The sequence below is a fragment of the Myxocyprinus asiaticus genome, chromosome 10 (genome assembly GCF_019703515.2).
Source record: "Myxocyprinus asiaticus isolate MX2 ecotype Aquarium Trade chromosome 10, UBuf_Myxa_2, whole genome shotgun sequence".
Taxonomy (NCBI): Eukaryota; Metazoa; Chordata; class Actinopteri; order Cypriniformes; family Catostomidae; genus Myxocyprinus; species Myxocyprinus asiaticus.
Window position 1 is genome coordinate 50292477 of NC_059353.1, and position 19998 is coordinate 50312474.

At 36.2% G+C, this 19998-nt stretch overlaps 1 protein-coding gene across 2 annotated transcripts in view; it reads right to left on the bottom strand.

Moving 5' to 3' along the window:
• LOC127446981 (E3 ubiquitin-protein ligase Midline-1-like) overlaps positions 1-12269 on the bottom strand; it is a 44892-nt gene extending 32623 nt beyond the window's left edge. The window contains exon 1 of one of the 2 annotated variants that reach the window (XM_051708398.1): positions 12172-12269. The gene's annotated coding sequence lies outside the window, so the exon portion shown is untranslated. Of the gene's footprint in view, positions 1-1540; positions 1752-12171 lie in introns of those variants that run through there. The other variant, XM_051708397.1, reaches the window with a different exon arrangement.
• Between the last annotated feature and the right edge of the window lie 7729 nt (positions 12270-19998).

Below are 19998 nucleotides of genomic sequence, written 5' to 3' on the forward strand. Positions count from 1 at the left end.
TTAAATTTTTTTCTTTCTTTTTTCTTCTGCCAACTTGGAAATTCAAAACAAATGTGCAATGTGCAAATGTGAATGTATATCATGATAAATATTGATATCTAACAATATGAAAAAGAATATTGTGATTATATTTTTGGCTATATCGTCCAGCACCATGTTATAATATATATATATATATATATATATATATATATATATATATATATATATATATATATATATATATATAAATATATTTAATTTGTATATATATATATATATATATATATATATATATATATATATATATATATATATATTTAATTTGTATATATATATATATATATATCAAAAATCAAGATCAATATATATACTCACACACAACAGTGTAACTGTAAAATTGACCAAAACTAAAAAGTTGACCAAAAAGAGAGACATATTTTAAGTATTTAGAAATATTTTGATATTTAAAACATCATTTTATTTTTATGTCATTAATATAGTTTTAAAGCCTATTTTATTATTTGATTTATATATTTGAAGGTTAAATATGTAAAAAAGACTTAAGGTGTATGAAGAACACTTAAATTAATCGTGAAAGCCCTAAAACAGATAATTAATCGTCATAATCTCAATTATTTGTTTAACAATTAATCGTCAGCCAAATTTCATAATCTTGACAGCTGAAAAAAATAAAAAAATTGTGATCCATATTTGTTTATGGATACACATACTGTACAAGTCTGACACCTTATTGAATTATTTGTATTTATTTATTCCATTTAAACCTGGAAATAAAACATTTTATGACATAAAGATTCTGTATTTAAAAGTCTGCCCTATTTTTAGGTGATTAATGAAAAGTAAGTAAATTACTGACACTGATCATGCTAACTCTTTTGTACAGACAATCCTTGATTTCCTTGTTTACATTAAAACAAAAAAGCTACATACCAAATACTAAGACATTCTCAAATGCATGCACATTTCATGCACATTCAACTTTAAGCTGAAACTGTTATGCCAATGAGAAATCTTCCATTACGCCAATTCTAAATATTTAACTGACTTCATAATCACAGTTAAACAGAACAAATAAAAGCCCCAAATTTTGAAATTCCACTTTAAACACTGTATAGTTGTTGCACAAATGGGTTTTCCAAACCCCCTAAGACCAATATCATACATTTCCGTGTTTTAATAGTTATTTCTGATGTCCATTATTAAGGGTAAAGTATAAAAAACCCAGTTTGTCATCTAACTACAAAAAAAGCCATGACATTTTCCATTATACTAAACCTATTACTGACCTCATAATTGCTATTAAACAAAACAAAGAATAGCCCAAAATGCCTGAGGAGTGACACCTGAATTTTTAAAAGTACAAATATTCCATTAAAAGCTGATAAAAGCTGCAAGCATAAGAATAATTTCTAAAAGATGCTGTTTACGATCGTTTTAAACGGAGAGCAGCAGAACATGTCAACTCCCCACATGTAGCCAGTGCAAGACACGCATAGACCACGTCATAACACACAGTACACAATTCTGTTTCACCCACCGATGGATTTCGCATCGCTGTGCACTTCAGAGCCATTTCCAGGACGAACTTCTGTACAGATTTCAGAAAGCTTGTTTCACACGGACAAAAACCCCTCGTGTGTCAGGGCAAGAATTCCAGATGGTGCGCTCGTCCATAACACGTTAATCCGAAGTTGCGGCTATTACAGAACGCTGCCCGCACACACACAAACACACGCTTGGGGAGAAGCGCATGGCAAGTAGCAGTCCACACAACAGGAAAAGCTGCCCCAGATAATTCCAGGAAAACCAACTCCGCCTAGAAATACAGTGGAGAGGGAGAGAGGGAGAGAGAGAGAGAGAGAGCGAGAGAGCGCTTTTGGGTCACTGTCTATCTTTCAATCGGTTTCTCTCTCGTCTCACTTCAATGTGTCGCTCTCACACACAATGCTGCCCTGTGTATCGGCCCTTATTCGGGCTCTGTCACCAGGGAACAAAAACAACGGGACGGGCCCAAAATAGCAGATGGGATTCGTGTGAAGTGCAGCTTTGCGTTCCGTTCTCATTGGCCCATTTGATTGGGAATAAATATTTACATGTGACTTCATCTGCCATTCATACAGAACTTAATCAAAAAAAGACTTGCATTACTAACGCATGATATTAGAGCGAGGAGAGCGATGGATGCCCTGTGGAAAAGAAAAATAACAGCTAAAACCGGCCTAAACTGGTTAGCTGGTTTCCCAGGTTGGTTTTGGCCAATTTTTAGTTTAGGGGGCTAGCTTGCCAACCAGCTGAATCCCAGCAGAAACTAGCTAAGACCAGCTGGTTTAAGTACATTCAGCTGGGTACAGAGCAAGCAAACTAATTCGTTTATTTTCACGGTAACGATCAGAACGAACACTGCAAGAGTGAGAGAGATTAAAAAAGAGATTAAACCACATTTAGCTGGTTATAGGAATATTCCGGGTTCATTACAAGTTAAGCTCAATTGACAGCATTTGTGGCATAATGTTGATTACCGCAAAAAAATAATTTCGACTCGTCCCTCTTTTTCGTTAACAAAGTTCCAGTGAGACACTTACAATGGAAGTCAATGGGGCCACTTTTTGGAGGGTTTAAATGCAGAAATGTGAAGCTTATAATTTTATAAAAGCACTTACATTAATTAATCTGTTAAAACTATTGTATCATTTTAACTGTTATGTTTAATTCGCCATTTTTACAGTCGTTTTAGGGTTTACGGTGATATGTAGCCATAGCAACGATGTTGTAAAATTGGCTATAACTTCACACAGAAAAGGTTAGTATGTGATTTTATCACACTAAAATCATGTTTACATACATATTGATCATGTCTTATGCAGGGACTAAAAACAGTTCAAGCAACTAAATTTTGCGCAGAACGGAAACGGAAACCGGAACAAATTTATTTTCAATTGTTCCGGAGTGAAAACGTTATTTTTAATTGCTGGTAACCGGTTATAACCGGTTAATTTTGTTCCGATAATTATTTCATTAAACTAAAGGGGCCAAAGGGTTTCTCACAGTATATTTTTGGAACTACACCACTTCATGTTGCCCCAAATAAATGAAACGTGTGCTTTGAACCTGAAGGAAACTGCTCTGCATAACTGTCCGTTGTGGATGTCATATTCTGTGAATGAAGACCTTTTTAACAACTATATAATTACTACATATACTGTACATGCACGGCTAAATCAGATACAAGGAAAACATTATTAGATGTAAAAATTACTTTTCTCTCAAAAAAAAAAAAACTTTTTTGAATGAACATTACATTTATATCGCGCTTTTCTGACACTCAAAACGCTTTACACAGTGAACAGGGACTCTCTTCACTCACCACCAGTGTGACGCATCCACCTGGATGATGCGCCGGCAGCCATAGTGCGCCCGTACACTCACCACACACCAGCTGAGAGGAGAGAGTAGAGTTATAGAGCCTATTTATAGATGGGGATTATTAGGAGGCCATGATAGATAAGGGCCTATGGGGGGAATCTGGCCAGGACACCGGGGTAACACCCCTACTTTTTTGCGTGTGACCACAGAGAGTCAGGACCTCGGTTTAAAGTCCCATCCGAAGGTCGGTGCCTTTTTACAGTATAGTGTCCCTGTCACTACTAGGGTGTTAGGACCCACGCAGACCGCAGGATGAGCACCCCCTGCTGGCCTCCCTAATACCTCAGCAACCATAGTTTTCCCCAGGACATCTCCCATCCAGGTACTGGCTCGCCACAGTCTAATTTGTCCCACCACAGTTTCATAATGAACCGAAAATATTTTTGCACTTCTCATAATAACATAAAAGATCTCTAACGTTGTGTTTTGCGGCGTTGCTTCGGCAAAGCATCTCTCACTCCTCTGCACGCATGCTCACACACACACACACGCACTGGAACCAATTATCTACATTATTACTAGCGGCTCTGACAACGTAACTACTTTTAGCATCTGAGAAGCAAGTTCAACACAGGTAACCACTTTTGCTTCATTTCTTTGATGGCTCACAGGGCTCGACATTAACGCTTGTCCGGGACAGGTGGATTTTTGAAGGGGCAAGAGAAAGAGAATTGTACTTGCCCAACGTCAAAAACAAAAAAATAACCCGGCTATATTTGTGATAGTAGGCCTGTGTCACTTATTAGAAAGTTCATATTCTGCTGTTGAAAGTAATCCAGAGCACGTCATTTTATAATTCGCTAGTGATCTAGTAACAGCTGCGCCCTGTTTGATTGACAGGTGGCGTATGTGTGTGTGCTGAACATGCTCGGGCTAATGCTTCACCTGAACGGTCAAATACATTTCAAAGTTCTGCCAAAATGCCCGTCTTGGTGAGGAATTCATGTAAACATAGAGAGTGATGTCTAAAGTCAACGTAAACAGCGGAGAAAAAAGCGGATTTGTATTAAAATGTCGGACTTGTAAGTGTAAATGTAAGCTAATAGATCTGCTGCCGTCTAGTGTGTCATTATAATAATCAAACAACCATAACAAGAAAACCAGAAAACACTCACTGCTCTTGACTGAGTAACTTTAGTAGCTTTAAAAAGTCTTAATGTATTATAATCATACAGTGAAGAACAGTAGTAGTTTTATGTTGCATTTCATTCTGAATGTTTCCTTGAATACTTGATACTGAATTACTGAATAGAAGTATGAGCACCCCTGCTGTTAATGATGGCAATGGAGGCTTTCTTTATATGACTACCATACGTAACATAAAATAATTATCATAAGACAATAGTCTCCTCCTCTACCCAGTGCAGTTCACATTTCTGTCGCATAGAATTGAGTTGATTGCATATGTGCACTATTAGGTTGGGCATTGGTCATAATTTTAGAAAAATATACAACATAAACTTTGATATGTTACTTGAGCGTGTAACGTAAATGTCCTTTTTTCTCTCTGGACAAATAACTTTTTTACTCGGACAAATGAATGACCTGCAAACAATGTGTTTATCATTAAATTACTACTAGAGCTAAAATCGTTCACAAGAGCACAAAGTTCTTCATAGATGTAGCCTCTTAATTTTGCTCTCAAAGTGCTCCAGATTGATGCATTTAACTTTTAAATGCACAACATTTTTCCTCATGGGGTGGGGGGCATGCCACCGGACCCCCCTAGAGCAAGGGTCTACAACAGGGGGTCCCCAACCCCCAGGGGGTCCATGTTGTACTGCAAATTATTGTTTGATCCACCATTGGTGGTATTTGTAATAATCACTCACTCGCACGCGAGTGACAGCGAGAGACAGGAGTATGAATTATCGACATGTTGAAATCCTTCGCAGATGCATGCCAAATCTTAGTGTGACTAAACAGCGCTAGTCAGCAGAAGCACGCAGCCCGGACAAACCCTTCACATGACCGCTCATCAAGAGCTGCTCAATGAGTGACATACATCAGGTTCAGCAGCGCTGCAGTGGAGGATCACACGAGTAAACGCGTCTGCTTTGTGTTGGTCGCGCTGTGCGGTTGAGCAGATGACAGCCTGCTTTCAGAACAATAGCGTTCTTGCCTGGTGTAAATAAATAGTTACCGCTGAGGTTATCAAGCTGGCATACAGGGTCCGTGTATACACAAGACGGTGACTCTCAAATCAACACAATTAAAGATGCACTCAGTCATTGTTTTCCTCATTACAAATTTTTACTCAATGAAATGAACAGTAATTTTAAAATGCATGTATAAAATCGATCACTCACATGAGATGAAGACTCCAATTTAGTAACCTTATAAAAATTGTTTTATTCTGCATGGACAGGGTCTGTCTGTTTTTCTGTCTGTCTGTCTGTCTGTCTGTCTTTTTCTTTCTTTTTGGAGGTTTGGCACAGGGATTTACAGGGGAATTTAAAAATGTCACTTCATTTAAAAAATGTTGCAGACCCCTGCTGTACATCCTTGCTGAAAAGACCAGCTAAAACCAGCATAAGCTGGTTGGCTGGTTTTAGCTGGTCAGTTAGCTGGTTTCCGATGGGGTTTGAACACTTTTTAGTTGGTCAGGCTGGGAGACTATCTAAGCCCATCCTGACCAGCCAAGACCACCCTGACAAGCTAAGACCAGCCTGACTAGCTAAGACCATCCTGACCAGCCTGACTAGCTAAGATCAGCATGAACACACTGACCAGCAAAGACCACCCTGACCAGCTAAGACCATCCTGATCAGCTAAGACCAGCCTGACCAGCTAAGACCAGCCTGACAAGCTAAGATCAGCATGACCAGCCTGAGCCAACTAAGACTAGCAAGACCATCTTGACCAGCCTGACTAGCTAAGATCAGCATGAACACACTGACCAGCAAAGACCACCCTGACCAGCTAAGACCAGCCTGACCAGCTAAGACCAGCCTGACAAGCTAAGATCAGCATGACCAGCCTGACCAGCTAAGACCAGCCTGACCAGCTAAGACCACCCTGACCAGCTAAGACCAGCCTGACCAACTAAGACCACCCTGACCAGTTAAGACCATCCAGACGAGATAAGACCATCCTGACCAGCTAAGACCAGCCTGACTAGCTAAGATCAGCATGACCAGCCTGATCAGCTAAGACCAGCCTGACCAACTAAGACCACCCTGACCAGCCTGACTAGCTAAGATCAGCATGACCAGCCTGACCAGCTAAGACTACCCTGACCAGCTAAGACCATCCTGACCAGCTAAGACCACCCTGACCAACTAAGACCAGCCTGACCAACTAAGACCACCCTGACCAGTTAAGACCATCCAGATGAGATAAGACCATCCTGACCAGCTAAGATCAGCCTGACTAGCTAAGATCAGCATGACCAGCCTGATCAGCTAAGACCAGCCTGACCAACTAAGACCACCCTGACCAGCCTGACTACATAAGATCAGCATGACCAGCCTGACCAGCTAAAAAAAGGGATCAAAACCCCTTTAAAACCAGCCTGACCAGCTATGACCAGGCTGGGTGACCAGCTAAAACCAGCCAACAAGCTTATGCTGGTTTTAGTTGATCTTTTTAGTTGATAGCTTTGCAATGTAAACATCGCATGAAGTATGCATACAATAATATGGTAGCCTACCATCCACATTTTTATAGGCATAAAATGCAACACTCAATTTTATACAATATGTAATGGGACCCCCATTACAGCTCCATCTCTTTACCCAACAAGGGGTCCTTGGCCTGAAAATGGTTGAAGACCCCTGCCCTAGAGGGTCCGAGGTCCACCCACCACAGTCTCACAAAATCCTGTGGGAAACACTGATTATGTATTATTTATATATCTTTATCTGGGGGCCTTTTTTTTTAGCAAATATTGATTAATTGCAGTTATATTCTGTTAGGCTAATTAATCAACATGTCAGGTTGGTAATTCAATTAAACATTTTAATTGATTGACAGTAGGCATGTAACGATACACAAATTTCACGATACAATATGATTATTTTTTTTAAAAAGGCACCGAAGATTGTTTCACTTAAACTTATTCATGGATTCGACATTAATGTATTTTAAATCTTAAGTGACACAACAGTGTCTGACATTAGCAACATAAAGCAGAGCTCTATAATAAAGTAACTTAAACAACAGCACTGCATTTATCAGCAGATTGCTTTGAGAAAAACAGCTTTATAGAAAATCATGCCTTAAAGTCTTAAAGCCCCCAGTGAGCAAGCTAAAGGTGACCGCGGCAAAGAAATAAAATCCTTTTAATAGTTATCGGAGGAAAACAAAAAAACAATTGTCCTTGATTTTTGCCGATAACCAACAGTTCAAAAAGCAGATATCGGTGCCGATTAATCGGCAAAACCTATTGAACGGTCGACCTCTAGCAAGGTGCTCATTTCAGCGAGTTTCACGTGACGACACATCATTTAATCTGTCACCCCTGATCAAAATCAGACTAGCAGGATGCCACGTTAACATTAAAACGGCCTCACTTAAATTATTTGATACAGCCTATGTTTTTCAGGCTTTGTATCAAACAATCCAGACTTTTCTCTCATGGTGTGATTTGGGGACGCTGACCGCAGACAGCTGATTAAACTGGATCTGATCCTCCAAATCCCAGAGAGGACACATCTCAGTGATTACTGGCAGATTCCTGCATCCCACCCCACATTTACAAATTGCTGCTCTTGTACAAAAGCACAGGCTGAGCATTCTCTGGAGATAGATAACAGAGGTTTTGCAAAACAGCTCTTGATCTCACCAGTAAGATATTTCTATTATTCCCCTCAGTAATCTGTTCTTCTTTTTCAATGTAAGAACTTTGGTATATGTTGTTCTCTGAAGTAAGCTCTAATATGCATATGCATAATAACAGGAACATTGCAATTTAAAGTCCGATCATGACTAAAATGGACATTTATTGTTGAATGTGGCTAGGAATGCACCGATACCACTTTCTCTCTTCCGATCCGATTCCGATATCGGAAATCTCAGTATCGGCCGATACCGATCCTAAGCCGATACCAGTGTTGTTTTTTTGCATAATCAGTTTAGAATATCTTTACATTATTGTGTGGAACTAATTGGGAGTACTCTTTAATATGTAAAGAAACACAAACCTCTAACGACACATTATTTCAATATAAATGTATAGCTCATTAAGAAACACTTTATTATTAACTAGTATACTGGATAATGTAGCTGCTAAATTAACAGTAATTTCAGTCTTCAAGTCTTCAGTAGAAAAGAAACCAGTGTTTTATATTTGCCTTTTGTTTGTCAACTTGCATCTGGACTTTAAAGGATTCAGATCTCTTTTTTGTTCAATTTAGTTGTAAGACATCAGTCCACTTTTCATTCACACAGTTATTTTTTGGAACCCATTCAACTTAAATATTGTTATAAATTGTAAACAAATACTAATGATGACAATTATAATAATAATAATAAATTGTTATTAATATTATTCTTATTTACTTTTCATTTTCATTTTAAATACAACAGTAATATATTTAAATCGTGCACTTTTTAAACCCTCACGCTTTTATTTTGACATTGTAAACTCTCCAGGAAGTCCTGTATGTGTCTGTTTGTAGACAAGTTCACAGTAGTTTAATTCGCTTCTTATTCAGATTCTGGTGAAATGCACCTCCGGTGCCGTTCTAAATGCATATTATAAGTGAACCGAACTATTGAGCAACTACATCTGAGATGCTGTTCTTGAGTAGCGCTCAAATATTGCACACGCGTGAAGGATAAAAATATCTGCGAGTGCATCACCAGCCTGTGCGTGAGTTTGTGTCAACAGAGCAGCACCATTCACTAACGCGCTGGCACTGCGCATACTATATATTTACTTATTAAACACAGCCTTTTGTGATTCACAGAGCTATCGCACGTCTTCAAGTGGCTCTGAATAAAATGCACGAGTCATATGAACTGCTTAAATGGTATTTTTATGGTTCTTTTATATCATTTTTGGAGCTTGACAGGAATGAACATGACTAACACACACAGTATCGGATTTGGATCGGGCTCTTCGGACCGATACCCAATCCGTCTAAAAGCTTCAGTATTGGAGCCGATATTATACACAATTTTATCTGCATCATTTATTCAGTTGTGCTGCAGTGCTCTATAATACAGCAAACAGAAAATAGGGGAAAAGCATGTATTTGCTCCATAGGCTAAACATGAGAAAAATGGCGCCATCTGGTGGAAAATATAACAAATTTAATTTTGAAGCCAGCGCTCTGGAATGAAAGCATAATATCATAGAATTCATGATTTTATGCTTTAATGGCACTGGGATCAAATATTGCAGTTTTATGGGTTTCAATGGGGACATTTTGTCCTGAAGGTCCTGAGTGTAACTATTTTGTGTACACAGTGTATTATAGATGTATTATAGGAACTGAGGTTGAAATATCAAAATTCCCCCCAAAATACACACCTTTGCCAAAATGTATGCCGTTGGCATTAATGATCAAAAACACAAAAATGAAAAAGACAAAAATATCCTGAAGGTCGCACAAGGGCTAAACATTACAAAAAGTAGCATCTTTAATTCATCACTTTAAAATCACCACAGCTACAAATATTAAACTTACTAGTTTGTTGTTGGACCACTACTGGAGCATCCTGTCCCATTTGTAGGATGTGTTTCTTTCTAGGACTTTTGTCTGCTTATTTTTCAACCGTCATCTTCAGTCAGTCATTTAAATGCTGCCAAACAGCCGATTTAAGTCGCTTTTTTGATGGTAGATCGAATTCCTTTGTTATAGGTTCAGTTTCACGTGAATTGAAAGTTCACGTTCAATCCGCAGTCATTAAAGCACCGCGTGGCCACTGTCCGTAACCATAGCAACACCTCCAGTACCCACACAGGAACAAGAGTTTTCCTATTTAGGCTTACAAAATCTTACGAAAAACTCTTTTATACTATATATTTATACATTATATATTATTTTTGCCACGTGTAAATAAACCATTTCACTGTTTTCAACCGTGGATTCTAAATTTTTATGGTTACATTAACCGTGATATTTTTAATCACGGTTAATAGTAAAACTGTATAATCGCATTATCCCTAATTCAATTCATACTCTTAAATATTTATACACTGTATCATATCAAACATTCAGAAAAAGCATTAGGTTTAATGTTTCATAAAAAATGTACCCTTTCAGAAAATTGCAATTCTTACCTGCTCACCGTGAAAAAACAACTGATCGTTCCTATGGATGCTTTTAACATCTTCACTGACTCCACATATGACTCATGTGATGTATTTCATGGTTTCTAAATTCATACGAAAGTTTTGTGTGGGTTACAGATCTACAGACCGAAATTGCACGTTGTCAGACACAGACTGTCTTGGGTGTTTTCTTCCTGCAGGGGGCGCTTGACGCTTGAACGCCAAATCCTCCATTCATCCACATTTAAATCTCAGTTGGAGACATTTTACACTGGATAGTTATTTTTAACAAAAACTGATAATTGCAAGGAGTCATACCTGTGAATGAAAATCAGCCTCAGCATTATCTATAAAAGCATTTTTTTAAATCCTCATCCAGTAATAATAAACGACTGTGAGTTCATGCATGCTGGTCAGCGCTGAGAAAAGTAACAGGTACCATGTGACACCACCGTCTAGTTGGGCGATACCAACTCGTCCAACGGAGGTGGGGCTTCAGTTTTTTGTTTCAATATGACAGAATCATATTGACGGGGGGGGGGGGGGGGGGGGGGTCTTATTTTCCAGTAAAAAAAAAAAAAAAAAATCAAAGCATTATAAAAAAAAACAAAAAAAAAAAAACATACATTTAGGCCTAATTGAAAAGCAAAATTACATTATATTTTGTCAAAAAATATTCAAAGGGAAAGCAAGTTTATTTTTCTTATCCTGTTGGCAAACTGTAATTTTGATGGATTTCTCTGAAAACAAGACTAAATATCTTATGTCATTATGCTTCTCAAGTATAGTATTGTTTTCAGGATGTTTAGTTATTTTTATTCCAGAAAAGAAGAGTGTAACCCAGTTTCCTACATGTCATCTTGATTAAAAATCGACATGCCATACACTCCCTTTGGTTTGGCAGGAGCTTTCTGCAGCAAAGGTCTGTTTTCTTCACTGAAATAAACTGTCAGCTATATTTCCACAGAGGCACAAAACAAAGTTTGGCATTAAAAAGACCAACGCTGAGGAAAACCATCCAGAAGACTCTGCTAGCACTCACATTTACAGCATATTCTAGTTTTAATTCTTCATGCAGTACAATGGAGTGACATGTCAATGAATAGGAATGACTGTAACAGCGACATCTAGTGGGAGTTATTAGAAAATATAAACGTCCTCAAATAAACTTTAGCCACACAACTGAGACACTCCATTCATCATATGACCACTGAAAAGTGTTCTAACCATGCATTGGCAACGACTATGGAAGTAAAAACTAATGACACAAGCATCTTACTTTTCTCACTATGACTGGTATATTACTTTTACAGTCATCCAAATGTGCTGCATTTGCAATACCAGCTCCTCAAACTCCTGTATAAATCATATAAAACTACGAAAAGAAAAATAAATAAATATATGACTAATGCAAGTGTTCCTTACACTCGAAAAGTAGAAGTCGCATTGGTGCAAAAAAAAAAAAAAAAAAAAATGGCCCATTGTACCTTTAAACAGGTGATGGAATGCAGACTATTTCATACCTGCAACATCGTGAAAGCGTCACTGTCAACAACGTCTAGTTTCAGTCCGTTTCTCTCAGTTTCAGTGTTTAATTTCACCAGTTTCTGCAGCTCTTCTATCAATGAGACGCAGTTTGTGATTCACTTTTCCCCTCGTCAAAAGAAAATTTGGGACTGTTGTGGGCTGCTGACTGACCACCAAATCAACCAATCAGAGCAAACATCGGAGGACTGACACCCAATCACCTCACTCAGCGCTTCAAGCGTTGTTGCTTTAATTAACATATTTAAAGGGATAGTTCACCGGCTGGTCATCCCCGTGAAACACCAAAGGAGAATTTTTTTAAGAATGAAAAACAAAACAAAAATTACAATCACCAACAATCTGCAGAAAAAGGGCTGTGTGAACATTCTTGAAATATTCTTTTTGCGCTCCACAGACTGGGAAAAAATAACAGCATAAGAGTTTGGAAAGGCATGTGAGGTAATAAAATAAAATAAAATAAAATTAAATAAAATTAAATAAAATTAAATTAAAAATAATAAAATAAAATAAAATAAAATAAAATAAAATAATAAAATAAAATAAAATAAAATAAAATTAAATTAAATTAAAAAAATAATAAAATAAAATAAAATTAAATAACAAAATAAAATAAAATAAAATTAAAAAAATAATAAAAATAAAATAAAATAAATAGTTTTTAAAAATTATATATATATATATATATATATATATATATATATATATATATATATATATATATATATATATATATAAAAGTCAGAAGAGTGCAGTTTTCTTTCCTGTGTTGACATATTTCCTTTTTTAAAAACTGAAAGTGGGACATATCGAAAGGCATGTCTTTATATATATATATATATATATATATATATTAGTTAAAAGCATTTAGTTAACATCACAGTGCTGAACCATAATTTGCTTCTTGCTATTAACAATACAGAGTGCATTTGATTGAACCAAAATATGTATACACCCCTAAATGCAAGATGAGTCATCATTATTTTTAGTCTGTGTATATTTGCTACCCATCTGAAATATAAACAGATGCCGAGTCAGGTAGTCATCTTCAACACGGGTGATGCTGATTAAGTTAGATTGAATGCTACATTGTACAGAATTGACATGAAATCTGAAACCCTGGTTTATTTTGTAACAAACAAATGTTTATTCTGTTTTGTATTAAAAGGAAAAAGAAAAAAACATTACAGATTTTAGTCAGACCAGTTATGTGCAAGTGAATAATGGAAATACATTTTGGTTCACTGGTGCAATATCACTGCTGCTCTTACCCAAGTCTGTGGTCAAATGGAAGAATGTAGGAATTTCAGGTCCCTGAAGCCAAATGGGTTTAACAGGAACTTGTTTTCCAAGTTAGTTATTGAGGTTTATTTAATTAATCACTTCAGCAGCTCTTGCAGCACACTACCAGGAATGTGTGCGATCAATACCTACAAACATCTGATATGGATACTGATAATCATTTTTCCACATAGGAGCAGTAACCCTGGGTTGGGATCTCTGCCCGGAACGTGCATTTTTTTCCAAGCCTCACTCTGGCATTACTTTGAGGCTCTAATTCTGTCCGACAACCTTTAGCCAAGTCACAGAAACAAAAACCAAAGTCTCAGTGAGCAGAGGTGGCTTTAACAGTGAAAACAACTAAATAACAACTTACTTGAGGTCAGAAAAATGAAGCTGTGCTAAAAACTGCAGTGGAAGCCCATAACAGGAGTGGTCAGCAGACTGTCTGTGAGTCTGTGAGTTTTAAGGGCTGGAATTGCCAAGAGTATTGACACTGATTCCAAGTAAAGATGAGATCATAAAAATCTGCAGTTTGTGAATTCGAGGCAGTTCAAACCAAAGTAAATGAGTCTTATTATTTATCTCTAGCCGTGTTTGATATTTTTCCCTGTAAACATGCAATGTATCTTCGCTGAAAAAAAATGATTTAGTGGTGAAGTAAATATAGCATTCTACACTGAATAAGTTAGTTAAAGCGTGAACTTGAACATATTAAGTAAATTCTAACATGCAAAATTGAATGCTCTAGCTTAGAAGTACATTTTATTTATGATTGTTTGTTATCTTTACAATGCATCATAATGCATCAATCTTGTCATATTGATTTGCTAATTTGAGTAAATTTCACAGGTAAATAAAATAAGCAAATTTACTGAACATTTCGAAGCTAGTGTTTTCAGTATGCACGGTGCTTGAATAATTAATGAGCTTGCATGGTTTTACTGTTTGCAAGATGATTTTGTTACATTTGGTAACTTCTTGTTTTGTGAAGTCTGAAGTTCATTTTGAACTCAAAATGACTCGTTCGTGATCCAAACAATTATCTGTTGATTGTTACATCATCGTGTTTTGTAAACCAAGTGTTGAGGTCAGCGTGCACAGCTCTGGATCTTGTTTCGTTTGCCATTGAAGCAAGGTGATGTAAGCTAATATGTTTATAGCATTATGCTTCCCTGTGGAAGGCTTCCATGTGTCATGTGGTACATGAATAAGTACGTTAAAAAAGCTTTGAAATGCTAGTACACTTTTGAAAGCATGGCTTAATTCAGTGCTATATTGCTTGAGTAAAATGTCCACAAAATGAATGAATATTGCAAAGTAAACTTTACTTGAGAATTTCTAATTAAAGCCACCTATAATAGTGTGTAGCCTTTATGTGAAAATATGGTCTGTTAAATTTACAAGAAATTTCCGCCTGGAAATTTTTCCTAGGTTTTTTAACCCTTTAAGCTCAGACTGGCCCACCAAGAATATATATATATATATATATATATATATATATATATATATATATATATATATATATATATATATATATATTTATTCAAAATATTAATAACTACAGTTTTAACCAACACAAAATAGGTATCGTTTTAAAGCTTAGAAGCTCTACTTTACACTTTAAGCATTATGAACAAAACTGAACAAGTGCTTTGAAATTTGCAGACAATTAGATGTGTTCTATTTTGATAATTTATTAATAATTTTGCACTGTATATATTATTGTAATCAGTAAAAACATCAAACTGATAAAATGTGTCATATGTTGTTGGAAAGCTCTTAAAGAGTAGAATACAACCCGCTTATTTGTTTTACTCACAGACAAAAATATAGTGAGTAACAGCTAAGTATATGTCTTTGACAATTATGTTGGTGTTGCTTATATGCTGTGTTTTCGATTATAACTTCACGAAAAAACATACCATTACTTAGAAGAGGTGATGATCTTTCAAACGAGCCCACACACAAGATAATCGGATGCATAGATCATTATATAAACCACATGAAGCATAATGTGCACACAACACATAATGCGCTATCTGGCTAAAAACATGTTTAGCTTTCTTGGATCAGACGACTCAGTCGGAAATGATGTAGTACGTTGTCCAGTGTCATGGAACGCTAAACCAATCATATTAGGATTCAGATCGCTGCAACCAGAGGTGGAAGTCATCCAAATATGGGCAGAGAGGATTGTTCAGTCTAATTACATATGGCCACCACTAGATGGTGCCAAGAACACAACACAGACTCGATAATGACTCAAATGGCACAGAATGAAACTCATTCTGTGAAATCTCATTACTAAAATCATGTCTGCATGCTATACAAACCTTTAGTCATTGTTGTGTTTGCATGTGTAATTAGTTCTCATGTACAATTATTATGTTTTATTTGTATGGAGACATTTTTGGACACTATGATAAATTATTTTTGTAATGCTATAACTTTTGATTGCTTTGTGGTATCAACACAAAATTCAGTTACACAACAAAACAAAAGTTAAAAAAGTTTTTTTTGAGCTACTACACCCTGAGATATATAATGTCAAATCAGAAAAATAAGACAAAGTAAAATTTTGGCTCGAGTTTTCAGCAGCTTCTCAGGCTAATAATCTCATAATTTATCATAATCTTTTTCATGAAATGTTTTTTAAGTTTTCTTTAAAATGATACCAAACAATTGACCTCCTTTGTTTTTTTTTTTTGTGTGTGTTTTTTTTTTTTTGTTGTTGTTTTTTGTGTAGAGTTATAAGCCTTTAATTTTGGGCATGCCACTGAAACAGGAAATCTTTAAAAACACCTTCAGAGCTTAAAGTAATTAGTAAACCTACTCCACATATTTCTTTTCAGTGTATGGAGTTGCACATGTTGAATTAGTTTTGTATTTCCTTTGGTTCTGTGTAAATGAAATGCTTCATCAGAGCCACTTTGCCGTTTTCATGACACTCAGCACGCCTTGTTTTTATTTTTTGCCATTTGTGCACGTGAAACAAACACAATACCATCTTTACAATGTAAAGACAGCTGTATGGTTAATTTTTGTGCAAGAAGAAAATGACCAATCGGAATTCAGTTTGTAAAAATATGCAAGAAAGAAGAGCAATAGGAATTCAGTATGTAAATATTACAACAACATCATCGCTGTTGGTTAGATTTTGAACGGCAAAACATCTACTGACTTCCATTCTATCAATATAAGTCTGTGGTGAATTTTCAAAATCCTACATTTCTTAAAGGTGGAATAGGCGATTTCATCCATTCTGGAATTTCCACGAGACTGAGACGTATAATTAGCCACGCCCCCTCTTTCTAAAACCCCACACTCCAAAGATACCAAATGAGCTTTATTGAGACCGAGGTTGAGCAGAAAAATCAAAAACAACAGCAGCAAAATAGCGCCCTCAACTGACAATTGTTATGAGCAACATGGCATAAAAATGGCATTAAGCCTCAATAATTCGCTGCAACTACAACACTATGAGAACGAGCAAAACGATTGACAGCTCGAAAGCGACATTGTCCGCAGACACATTTTTGTTTGCTATTTACAGAGTCTAGAGCTGTCACAGAGGCCAGTGAGCTATATCACAACATTTATTTCATTAATATCTTTCAGGGTGTAGGAACATTTAAAAAAAAAAAAAAAAAAAAAATTATTTATTTTTTTTGCATTCATTTCCATGAAAAAAAAAAATAGCTTACAGCACCTTTAGCTCTAAAGTTTATAAAACATAAAAAAAAAAAAAAAAAAAAATAGGTAGCACATCTAAAGGCAGAAATTGTCTAAACATCTGTCTGTTAAGAGGTTCAGGCTGATTTAATTGCAGAAGAACACTTCAGGTTAGAGGTTAATCATTGAGGTAAACAATCAAAAGAAAAGTAGTTACAGTGTTAACTATCTAAACCCGTTATATGGAAAGCAACAAACGGGCAAATGTTCTTACCTCCTTACCACATTCCGAGATGCAAGTAAACTGTCACTTTCTTCCAGAATACCACTAAGAACAAGATGCTAAATTAGACATTTTCCTTACAGTACTGTTGGGAAATCTTCCTTGTAAGGAAGCGAGATCCCAATCCACACGATTTTAACAGTCAGTCCACTTTCTCATGCTCTGAGCTTTTGTCTTTGCCTGGGCTCATTAGTTCTGTTCATGGATACATTGGAGGTAAACATCCCCCTCCTCGTCCAGTGAGTCTGCCACTCAAAACAGAAAGGCGTCTGGGAGAAGGCATTTGCGGTCATAGACACTCACTGATTAGGACAAAAGCATTAAAAACTGGTTAGAAGGACCTGACAGCTCTCGTTCACAGCCCTCAGTTGCATGCTATTCATTCAAGTGTGCATTCACTACAGAAAAATTTTAAACAAGCCACGAAAAGGTAACTCAAAGAATGCCATGGTGAGTGTTCGATTTCAAGAGCGATGAGCAATTGGTCTGTGAAACAGAACAACCCCATGAAGAGAACTATCCTGTTTATTCATAAATAAAAGACAACAGAAATATTCACGTGACAAAATGTTAGTAGGATTTGAAACACAGAATTAAAGAAACAGCTCACCCAAAAATTTAAATTCTGTCATCATGTACTCACCATCATGACGTTCTGACCCTGTATACTTTTTTCACAAAAGGAGATGAAATAAATAACTGCAGCTAATTAAATTTGAACAATACTGGTCAAAATTGACAATATATTAATACCATTGATCCAAAACCTATTATTTAGTACATCAAGAAATAGTGTACTTTTTGTTGCCCTACATTTGTTTTTATTTGTATATTTTTTGTTTCGTTTTGTTAAAATCATAAACCGAACATAAAATAGATCATTAGATAATCCACATGAAGCACAATGTTACATATGGCCACCAGTAGATGGCACCAAATACATGACACAGACTCAATGATGACTCAAATGGCACAGAATGAAACTCATTCTGTGAAATCTCATTACTAAAATCATGTCTGCATGCTATGCAAACCTTTAGTCATTAACAATGTTTCCATCCAAGGTTTTTTTTTTTTTTTTTGCAACAAAAGGTGTAGCGCATCAAAAAATTACCGATATAGCTGGTGGAAATGCAAATTATGTGTCGACATAATATTTTTCCATTTAACTCTAGCACATAAACTCTATGTCGATACTTCAGATGTCACGAAAAACTGGTTTGGAAACACTTTTTGTCGAGAAAATTAGCATTAACGCAAAAATATATTGTCACATGACAGAATTTGCCCCAATCATTAGCCTGTGTTAATCATGACAACAAGGTATACATCCTTGAAAGCCAATTTATTGTACGTGAAGAATTACTCGCACTGTTATGGATTGGTCTTAACAGCATACTTGCTCAGATCCGATGCTGCAAACACATCTGCAGCATGACACTTCCAGGAGTGCCAACACAAATATCTCGTATCATGCACCTGTCATCGACAAGTGCAAGGAGAACAAATTAATGGCCACTCTTTGCGATTAATTTAATCACGGTATTTAATCGTGGTAGCCATCCGTTTATTTATTAAAGTGGCTTTTCCACACCGTTCAAAATATTAGACGGCAGTCATGGAATTAACCCACAATACAAAAAAAAAAAACATATTTCTGTGCGCAAAGATGTTTTAAATTAAAAACTAAATACACAATACTAGGAGAAAAGCTTCAGTGTGCTTTTTTGGAACATTAACATATAGCCCAATTCTATAAAATTATTGTTTAGCTTACTTTTGAAAAAATGCTCGCAAAATTCCCTGTATTAAATTAAATAAATTACCAAACGAATAAAGCATTAAATTAAAACAAATGAATTACCAAATGAAAAAATAATATGTTTAGACCTATATATGCCTTTTCTTTACACAAATTTAAATGAGCCCTACCCTGTTGGCGATGCTTTAGATTAGATGATTGTTCAAAATAGCCTATTGAATATCAAGAATGTATCATATGTAAACCCTGATATTACACCGCATCAGATTTTTTTTAATAGTTGTGCACACAGCATATACACATGGATGGATGCTCCTCATACTATAAGACTGAAAGTTTCCTCCACTACTTGATGCAGGTTGCCAGCTTGAACAGGGCCATGATGATTCGCTTTCGGGTCGAAACCGGTGTCAAACTGCGGTAGGCGCAACATCAGGACCAATATTACAGTCCTATCAGAAGGGCAACTGCTCCCTTTTGATTGCAATTCCTCGTCTTCTGATTTGTTTTTATTTGTGAAATTAAAATGACAGTAAACTGGCTAATTTCAATGAATAGTCTCAATAATCTCCCCATTTTACAAAGACTTCGGAAGAAAAAATAGGGACATCTGGGGAGGTGAAAGGTACACAATTAGCGATAAACACACATTTCTGTATGGAAACGGTTTAAGGGCAGATTTCTTTTGCGATAAACCAAAACTTATGCGACAAAGTGTTTTTTTTAAGCATGACGTCATCACGCACACCATTTTTATCAATAAAAGGCCATTTGAATGGAAACAAGCAGAAGACGGCAAATTTC